Below are 10600 nucleotides of genomic sequence, written 5' to 3'. Positions count from 1 at the left end.
ACAGTGGTTTTTTAACCCCCATACCCTTCTGGCATACAAAAAAGGGCCTCGCTGCTTAATCTGCACAGTATCGCCGGTACAATGTACTTAGGTAGGTTTGTTTTTCTAATTCCCGTCGTAATAAGTAAAGCCATTCTAATTTTCATCATTTGTTGGATGGATTTAATGAATACTCCAAAAGTTCTTGTGCTGATTTGACTAAAACACACTTACCTTCCGATCTGTGAAAAGCGATTATTAAAGCATATTATTGAAATTACGCAACTGACTTTATTTCTAAAATTCGTCGTACCGTTTTAAAATCCGTCCATCAATATTATTCATCGTTCGAACTAAAAATCACAACAATGTTTACGAAGCTAACGCGCATGTATTTGTGTAGGACGGCATGACAAATGTTATTCTACAAAATTTCTGCCGGTCAGGCAAGTTTTCCTGGCTGTACACAATGCCTTGCGTGAGTTATTTTCATTTATGAATGACGGAAAGTAAAACGATTAGTCGACATTGTCTTCTTCGTCGCACGAAAAAACGTAGGAAATTTGGCTGGAAGGACTTCTTTAATGATAAAAAGCATTTAAATAGATCTCAGCTCAATTTGATTGATTGCGTATGATAGACAACTAACTAAAATTTTAGAGAATAACTAGTTTTGCATTATGTGTCATAAAAATGCTGATATTTTTAATAATTTGTGTTGGATAGGACGGGAATAGGCAATTACGACGATGTGGCAACTTACCCTACATATATTGTATTGTGAATTTTCGGCTTTCCAGTCAGTTTTATATCGAAAACGGCTTTTTTATACTGCATAAACTGCCTGCCTATACAAAATATAAAATGCAAAATACGCGAAATCGTCAAAAGTGGTCAAATGAACTGTCGTCAACGTAATAAAAGTGGTTGGAAGTCTGGATCAGGAAGAAAATCGCGGGGACAACAAAAAAAGTGAATAGCGTTTTCACGTGGGGCACCAAACCCACCAAACCATCCTAGATGTTGCAAACAAGCTGAGAGTGCCGTCTACTTATAACCGTGCATCGAGCTAAGAAACGACTGTCGACTTATAAGAAGGTAGAGACTTCAAATCTCGAGAATAAACAAAACAAGACGACTAAACCACGATGCCGGGAGCTGTACATGATGTTGCTGATGAAATTCGATTGATGCTGAGCTGCGAAACCTACGTCAAGGGAACCTTCAAACAGTCTCCTTGGGCAGGAGTTTTATAGGGCACAATGAAAAAGGTGACAGACATTTTCAAGCATGTGATACTGTTGAAGTTCAACAAGAAATATTAAATTCCAGAAGCAGTTTAATTCATCAAGCATAGCTTTTTGGATTCTCTCTTGGATAGTAATATCTCTTAATCAATGTCAATTCAATCATAGTGTTATAATTGTCCATCACTAAGTAGTTTCGTTCAATTTAATAAAATCATTTCATATTATCCTCAACCGACAGACTTTTTTGCCGAGGGTGAAACATCACTTCTGGATTTGCACATATGATCCAATCAACCAATAGGTCATCGATCATTTACTTGAGACTATTTACCGATGAATAGCATAAGCCCGAAGAGAACTATTTTCTCTTCGGGTTGTTTAGCGGGGTCTCACCCCATCATAATAATATGCTGCTGCTGCTGATGTGCTTTGTTTTGTTTCATTCGTTCATTCATCTGTAGTAAATGGTCATTAAAGGGAGAAAACTTCAATCGAAACGCGACTGATTTCAATCCTAGCCCGGATCGATGCAATGCGAGCTCGCTGCCGCAGCTTTACACCCTTCGGCGGGATTCGGTATCATATTTTCAACTCTAGTAGTGCACTCACTGTTGACCGATGATATTGCGCCAGACCGCCCATCAGCGATTAGGTTTCCTGTGATGCAGGAGTCGTACGTGTGTGCGTATGTTTGTGTGTTTGTAACTTTGGCACGGCCACTCGGCCGGCAAGTGATGCAGAATGCGACCGGATGGAGTTACGACCGTTCTGCAGAATAGTGCCTGCGGGTGGTGTTTTGTGATATACGGAAGAAGGGTGTGTGAAATTATTAAGTCATATGTTTTCAATGTAAGTTGATGAAGGGAGTTTCGCTCAAGCCGTCGTCTGAGGTCTATTGTGATCAAACGTTGATTGAAATGTGAGTTTCCATCATCATTAACGCATTGATTAGTATTTTGAATTATAGATGAAAAGGGATGCTTAAGATTCCTGATTATCAGACAACTCTATTCGAATCCAAATTCCGATTCCTCACTCATTAAGTCAACACATCCGACATTTGCGGGGCAATTCACTATTCGCTTCGGTTGTCGATTACGATACGCTCCTTGAAGATCAGGTACCATGTCTGAGCGAGCTTGAATTTATTTTGCTGTTTATTCCTTCCTATTCGCGCCACTCTCGGCAAACTCTCGGAAACAAATTCGTTACACAGTCGCGAGTGCTGCCATACATCTACGTCTCAGCTGATGCTGAATGCACCCAGAGTAGGTACCTGCCTGCTCACCCAATCTGCCCCGGGCGGCTGCAACTGGGCAGGGTACCCGTACATACATGCTACTGGAGGGATCTGGTATCTGCAACACGATCGTCGCACACGTCACACCGACCAGGGCAATGCTCAGTTATCAGCATCGCGCTGTTAGGAATGCTGCGTTGACTGACCGGCTAGAGTGGCAGCTGATGAGTGGTGGTGCTGAGTGAGGTTGAGTAGGTGATTTTTTTTCCTTTCGAGTTCCCCCGGTAGACCATGTTGTATGACTGCAAGATAGTTGTTCCTGCCCGGTTGAGATGTATGATGTTGCAGGGTGTCTCAAGATTGAGCTACAACTGGGTTAATGAGATTATTTATTCTGTTCAAATCTCTACTCATGTGGATAGGACTTTTCATTCCGTGAGTTTTGTGTAATTTGCCTTCCTGAAACAAAATTAATGTAGAATAGTCGGCTTACATTGCAGTGGCTCCATACTAAGTATTTCATATTCTGTTATTCAAATATAAAGTATATGGCTTATGTATGCAGCTCGTGAAATTTAATGAATCATAAGACATCGCTATGGTTTGCGGGTTGTAAAATTTGATATTGCATGTACAACATGCGACAAAACCGTCCTAACAAACCGTTTCTGCCTGCAACCTGGCTCCATTGCCATACATACATAACCTATTGCGAATCGTCCGCGTGCAAGCCAAAAGCGTAAACAAACGTCGTTCGTCGCGTCGCGCACCCGGCCGAGTCGTTGAAGTGCGGCGTCTGGTGCTACCACCTCCACCACGCCGCACCGGTGGCCGTTCCACTCATCGAAACCATACATCAAAACATCAGATTTGTCCCGGGCCTGCCACATGTCTGTGGGCCACGACACGATACAAACTAGCACCACCTTCAAGCGGCAGGCAGCCAGGCAGCCAGGCAGGCAGGCAGTAGCTCTCAGCTCACTACTGCGCGGCTCGCGTATGCCCTGGACAAATTAACGAACTGAATGAATGAGGTTCGGCCTATGTGCAGGATGGCAGAGAAGAAGCATAAAACGGAAAAATGGGAAAAATGCTAAAGCACCGCATCAGCAGAGGGGACGCCGGAGAAAAATCTGAGTTTTAAACGGCAGCCGGAGAATATTGCATTTTAAATTAATCGGCGCTTGGTTCAGCAGCAGACAGTCTTCGCTCAGCCGGAGTTCGGATCGGGTTAACTTTGGTTTTGCTTTCGCGAGTCCGCGGAGTTTTGGGCAGTGCGCGCGCGTTTCGTCGGTCGTCGGTTCGATTTAGTTTGAGCGTTTTGTTTTTATCGGGGTTTTCGCAACATAATTGGAAACTGGATAAGGGGTGTACACCCATGGTGTAAGTGATTGATCAGGGACCGGATTTCATGCAAGCTGCAGACAGTAGTGGTGAAGTGGTGTGAAGTAATCAAGACCACCGATACCTAATCACCTGTTCAACAACTTGATGATGAGGTTCGATTCCAAACCGAGATGGGTTATCAGTAGAGGGGATTATGATCTGGGGGTTGCGTTATTCATCCGTGTTCAGTGATTGGCGAAATTAGTGGAACGTGAATACTCTGACTCATGTCTGTCATCTAAAGATTGATGAAAGCGACGGTTATAGCATAGCCTAAGGTGTCATTTGATAGTTATGCATACGTAGAAACTTGATATAATAACCAATAGAAATCATGCTGAATCACGTGAATATGTGTTTACATATGTAACTGTTTGTTAGTAAAGATACATACGTTTGTAACAGAGCAAGTGAGTGAAATTACAAGAACGAACATCGATTACAGCCATCTTTAAAACAGATGAAACATTAAAGGTAAATGGAATTATTATGTAGTACATACTTTCATGTTTTCAAAAATATTAGGTTGCTAAATACCAAAATAAGATCAATTATGAAAAGTAGATTGATTTTACTCTTAGTGGCAAATATTCGCGAGCCTAATTTTTTATTTCTCCATAGTTAGTTAGTTATTTTTAGTTCTTATAGGTATTTTAAATTTCGTTACATTATTTACCATTTCAACGAGCGCACAATATTAATAATAAACAGTGCTTTCAAGATTGAGTTCAAAATTGTAATTAAAGATTTTTTGTATACCCAAAACAAAATTTTTTACGTCACCCCACGGTGATGAGTTACATCACAGACAAACAGACGTGTCTAACAAAAAGAGAATCCATCAGAAATATCGTGCGATGTATTTTGCTTACCGAATGACATGAGAAGTAATTTTCACTGACTGCTTTTCTTTGGTTCGCGTCTGCGCATCAGCTGTTTACTGGAATCAACACTAACAGATCTAAATCAAAACATAACGCTCGGCCAGCCTTGCTAGAAATGTCTCATAGTTTTAATATCGCGTACGAAGTTTTGGTAATTTGCACCGTTTGTAGAGAATTTTGGGCGGCGAATCGAAAAAAAGACCATTAAAAATGGGCTCTTTGAAATGGTTGGTTTTTCAACCATTCTTTCAATCGAAACAGTTTCTAAAGGTGCGTTTAGGTTGGCAACATGTAGCATGTAACTTGTTTTAAATTGTTGCCCGATGTTTCCATGCAACGTATCTCAAATGTTCAGGTGACGATAGAAGCAACATTGAGCAATAACTAGCAACATGTCGCATGCCACATGTTGCATTCCTTACTTAGTTACTTTACTTTACATTTTCGGCGACAATCCGCTTATCGAACCATGCCGAATTCAGGACCCATCTCCACATTACTCGGTCTTGGGCTGCCATTCTCCAGTCGCCCCTAACACCCGCTGTTCTAGCATCCTCGTCAACAGCGCTCATCCAACGGGTACGGGGTCTGCCTCGAAGTCGTCGGCCTCTGTCGGGTTCTCTGCTGAATATTGTTTTCGCTCGTCTCTCAGCCGGCATCCTTGCTACATGGCCAGCCCAGTCGCCTCACAATATCCGCATCTTTGTACACTTCGTATATTTTATGATTCATGCGCCTGCGCCACACTCCTTCGTCTAATATGCCGCCAAGAATTGATCGCAGGATCTTACGCTTGAAAACACCAAGAGCTCGTCGGTCGCTCTCTTTCAACGTCCACGCTTCGTGGCCGGAGAGTACCACCGGGAGAATTAGCGTTTTATAGAGCACGAATTTTGTACGGAGTTGTAGGGTACGGAACCTCAGCTGGCTACGTAATCCGTAGAAGGCCCTGTTGGCAGCCGCTATCCGCTTTTTTACTTCACGGCTCACATCGTTGTCACATGTCAATAACGTACCAAGGTAAACAAATTCCTCGACCACTTCAAAAGTATCTTCATCTATCACCACCGCAGTTCCAACACCCGAAGGGCTACCACGCTCTCTACCAGCCACCATATACTTTGTTTTGGTAGAATTTATGATAAGCCCTATCCTCGCAGATGCGTGTACGCTTCATCAACAGCTCTACCGATGATATAGATGTCATCCGCGAACCCTAGGGGCATATGAGATTTCGCGATGAAGGTACCGCTTCTTTGCACGCCGGCCCTTTGAATAGCACCTTCCAATGCAATGTTGAATAGCAAGTTCGATAATCCGTCACATTGCTTCAAACCATCTAACATCTCAAACGAGTCCGATGTCTCACCCGCTATCCTGACGCATGATTTTAAACCATCAAGAGTAGCACGTATCAGTCTAATAAGTTTTGTTGTAAAACCATGTTCAAGCATAATCTGCCACAGCTCGTTTCGTTTAACTGAATCGTACGCCGCCTTGAAGTCTATAAACCAATGATGAGTCTGCAAGTTGAATTCCCGGAATTTATCGAGGGTCTGTCGCAAGGCGAACATTTGGTCCATCGTGGAGCGTCCCTCTCGAAAACCGCACTGGTATTCACCAACAACGGTTTCCTGCAACGGCCTCAGTCTGAGAAACAGGATGTGGGAGAGAATTTTGTATGCAGAATTGAGGAGAGTAATACCTCGATCATTGCTGCATGTTGCATTCCACATGTTTCAAAAAAAATTCCTAGTCTAAACGCACCTTACAGATGAAACAAAGGTAATAAGGATGAAATAATAAGGATTTTTAGGGCACTTATTTTTGTATGCTCCGTAATTCATGGTCTTATCTGTCCCAAGAACTCTGGCTTTCTTGCCATAGAAACAGATGGTTCCACCTTACCAAATCATACATTCTTTTGCGAACTTATCTGCGAGAACAAACTTCAATCAATCAGGAACATTGCTGTGAGCGAAAGCCTTATAAAATGTGTAAAATTTGGGATTTAGTTGACATCGGCTTTCACACAAGCTTCATCATCCAGCAAGACACATCCATCGTGTTTCGTCAGCACCTGGTTGTACAGCTCACGAGGCTGGACTCGGGGCACTGTTTGTTATTTGAGGCTTCAGTTAGATTGTCTACTTGCTCGGTAACACTTGTAGCCTTCTAAGAGACGGATTCATCGCACAGTTTTTTCACCAAATCGTAATCTCAGCTGTTGGGACTAGCCTTGATTTTTGCTGTTAGAATACAGGACAGGCTATAGTGCAATGATCCTGCTGATCCTACTGCGCCGTCCTGCCGAGATTTCAACATGCGACATCTGGTCTGTTAGACCAACATCGTACTTCGAAGTTAACCGGACGGTACACACATGCTACCTTCTACACTAGCGAACCTGGCGGAATGCATAACAGCAATAGGCCGCGAGCGTTTTACTTATATTGCTGTTATTCCTTTCTATGCAAAATACTTCAAAAAGACTAAATCGAAAGAGACTCTGTTACCGTCATCTAGGGTTACTGGCAACACTTCTGCGCATCGCGCTTTTGACAGCTCTAACGCATTTGTTTGTTAACATAACCCTTTGTAACCAATGGCGTTTTAAAGAAGGGATGTTTACCTATTGTTTAGTTAAGTTTAATCCATTATATCATTGTTTTGCTTGTTTTTATACGATTGGAAAGTAATTTCATTTTCAGGGTAGGATAAATGGATGTGCAAAGTTGCGTCAGTTCATTGACATGAAATTATTTTTTATCGGTTGGTTCCTGTAGTGTATTGTAGTGTACAATTAGTGTATCATGTAAGCTAACAAATAGCAACTTTGAGCCTTGGGGAGGGGGAGGGGGTTTGTGGGTTCCCCCCAGGAGAAAATTTGTTATACACTTTCAAGCTTGAAATTTCACAGCCAGCTGTTGTTCAAAGCACAAGTAAATGTACGGGGCTGATTGTACGATCCCCGTCGACGTCGTGAACTCGAAGCTCGGTGGTTCGTGCTGTTTTAAGCCCCATTTAATTCGATCTTGGGTTACTCGTCGCCCATTTTTCAGGCATCTCTGAAGTCGCAGTTTTTTACTTAAAAAATAAAAAAAATGTCGCTTTAGACCTGGACGAGCCATGTCGCACTTTGAGTCGCTCTGTGCCCGTGTCGGTGGGGTTGTTGTATAGAACCGTTTTCCTTACGACGTGACTGGTTCACAATAGTTTACCGACTTTCGCAAAATGTACGTTGGCAATCTTCCCAAGCAGGGGATGTTGACCTTGATTCATGCACCTCCGCTACTCTTCACTTTCAGCTTGTACTTCATCGAATGTCGTCCGCAAAGGCGCGTGAGTCCTCCGTGAGCATGGCCTATCGGTCTAATAGGGGGTTTGTACATTGTCAGCTTCCTAAGGTGGCTTATGCCTCTTAATCGCAGAGTTTGGCGAAGCTCAAAGTAGCCCCGTTGTCCTGCTTGAATATGCCGCTGGATCTCCTTATTTGTGTTGTTGTCCGCGGCTACCAGCGATCCCACATACACGAGCTCATCTACCACTTTTGGTTCGTCGCCGTCAACGATTACCGTCCGCGAAAAAAGCACGTTCGACTCATTTGGTCGTTAAATCAGACCAGTCCAAATCTCAAAATTTAAAAGAATGAGTTAATGACAGCAAACGGTCAAGAATTTTCTAAGCTACATTTTACTCTAATTAGACTACATAAATGTTGCAAACAGCTAATGTTATGAGATGATTTCGAAAAATTGATAGCTTCAAACCATACAGAGCAGCAAATTTTGAACGCGTTTTTCTCGAAATATGATTTTTGTCACTTGGCTCGATCTGACTTAACAGCAACTATTATCATTCATGTATTTAAAGCCCAATCCTGCTAGGCTTCGCCTTCAGTCTAGCACAGATGGCCTTCGTCGTGGCAAAGTTTCTGTCACCTGCTTAGCCACCTGACAAAGTCATCTGCTTAGCCAAGAAGTTTGCTACATTTACTGAGAATCAAACCTCTCTTTTTAAAATCTGATCGTCGGATCACCTTAAGAGTGATGTTGAGAATCATACAGGATAAATTGTTCTTCAGCACACTCGCTGCGTCTCGAAGAGACTCAGTTCTATGGACTTTAACAGCCTCTCCCAGCCGAGATTCGAACGTACAACGTACCTCAATGCCGGCTGGGAAGCCATAACTTTAACTCTGTTATTTCAATTTGATTTTTTGTCTGATGAGTAAAGCAAAGTCGTGGGATTAAACGTCCTTTCTAAGACTTGACCCTTCTTCATCGACAGACTTCGCAGTCGGCTACTAGAGTACATGACAGTTACGGGGCTAGTGCAAAAATCCTACTAACTCAATCTAGCAGCACCGCCTACCCGAGATTCGAACATGCGACGACTGGCTTGTTAGACCAGCATCGTACCTCGAAACCAACTAAGCGGCATTTGTCTGATGAAGAACACTCAATTTTAACCAAAATAGTTTTTAGCTGAAAATAATTCTCCATTTGCTGAATAAGCTGCTTACGGTTAGGCTATGTCAGATTTGATCTTGTAAACCCTGAAGACTATCTGATTATCGTTTTGTATATCGTCAACTTTGAAGATCACAGTGTCTCGCAGAGGGAATAGTTGGCTCGACTTCCAGTTTGAATGTGTCATTGAATCCCTTTACTCGTATTGTTGGCGGCGGTGACCAGAGATCCGAACACATGAACTCTTTCACCACTTCCAGTTCAACGTGATCGTAGCTCGTAGAATAGTCACAAAATTTTTTTTGTGATGTATTGGCTGCCGTTGCTGAACAGTTATCCAGTACGACGGTCGATCTAAACTATGGAAGTTGTCTCGAACAAGTCTGTGTTTCAGTTGTTATCAGAGGCACCAAGTTTTTTCCCGAATATCCGCACACCTTGATCAGCACTGAATTGTCAGAGCCGACCTTAAGAGCAAGCATGCTACTCACGGCCGTGCTAGCCGTTTGAGAAGAGGTTAGTGTTTCTGACCTTCAATATCACTGACGGTGTCTGACCAGCGTTCGGTTTTGTTTTGGTCGGTTCTCCACCGGCCAATTTACATCCCTCCCGATAGAAGTAAGGTAGTCAGGTTCATAGACGAGCATATCCTTTCAATCCGTGAGTTACGTGAGAAAAGGGCTTCTGACCACAGAATTCTGATTTGCGGTGATTTCGTCCATGAGCAAAAACTTATTGTGCGACACCTTAAATCATAGTAGAATTCAATAACTAGATCAATGGAAGCCAAATCTTCTATCTAGGGTCAGGTTTGGTCATATCTGGGCATGTTTGAGGGTTGACCAAACTCGTGACTTTAGTCATGACCTTGAAATGCGGTCAGGCATATATTAATATTTTTTTTTTTTTTGAAGCGATGATTCTACAATTTATGAAGGGACGGTAAGGGAAAGTAATGAAGAAGGATTTTTTCCCGGGAACGAAGGGGAAGGGTGGAAAGGAAGGGGGGGGGGTAATAGGTAGCTATGGTTAACAAGTTGTCGTTGTGACTCCTATCTTTTGTCCAATGCTGGAAGGTGCATGGGTCGAACCAAACTGTAATCAGGGACCCGGCAACCTCTAGTAAATGATTAGTTTCGAACATGAACAAAAAATCATCATACGACAACTTGAATCACACTAAAATTTTTAAATTACATCCATGTAAGCCAAATTGAGTACCTAAAATCACAATGGCCAATTCCAGACATATTTTTCATATCAAACACATACCACATTGTTTTGTTGACTACCTTAGGGGTTCCCGGAGTCCCCCAAACATGTCCAGATATGACCATACCTGGCCCTAGATAGCAGATTTGGCTTCCATTGATCTAGTTATTGAATTTT

The 10600-nt window shown here is 42.6% G+C and overlaps 1 protein-coding gene across 1 annotated transcript in view; it reads left to right on the top strand.

The window, feature by feature from the left end:
• The first annotated feature begins 213 nt into the window (after positions 1–213).
• LOC128744639 (uncharacterized) overlaps positions 214–10600 on the top strand; it is a 379511-nt gene continuing 369124 nt past the window's right edge. The window contains exon 1 of the mRNA XM_053841794.1: positions 214–223. The gene's annotated coding sequence lies outside the window, so the exon portion shown is untranslated. The remainder of the gene's footprint in view (positions 224–10600) is intronic.

This window comes from Sabethes cyaneus, chromosome 3 (assembly GCF_943734655.1).
Source record: "Sabethes cyaneus chromosome 3, idSabCyanKW18_F2, whole genome shotgun sequence".
In the NCBI taxonomy this organism is placed as follows: Eukaryota; Metazoa; Arthropoda; class Insecta; order Diptera; family Culicidae; genus Sabethes; species Sabethes cyaneus.
The sequence above is the reverse complement of the archived record's forward strand: the minus strand, read 5'-3'. Positions and strand labels throughout refer to the sequence as shown.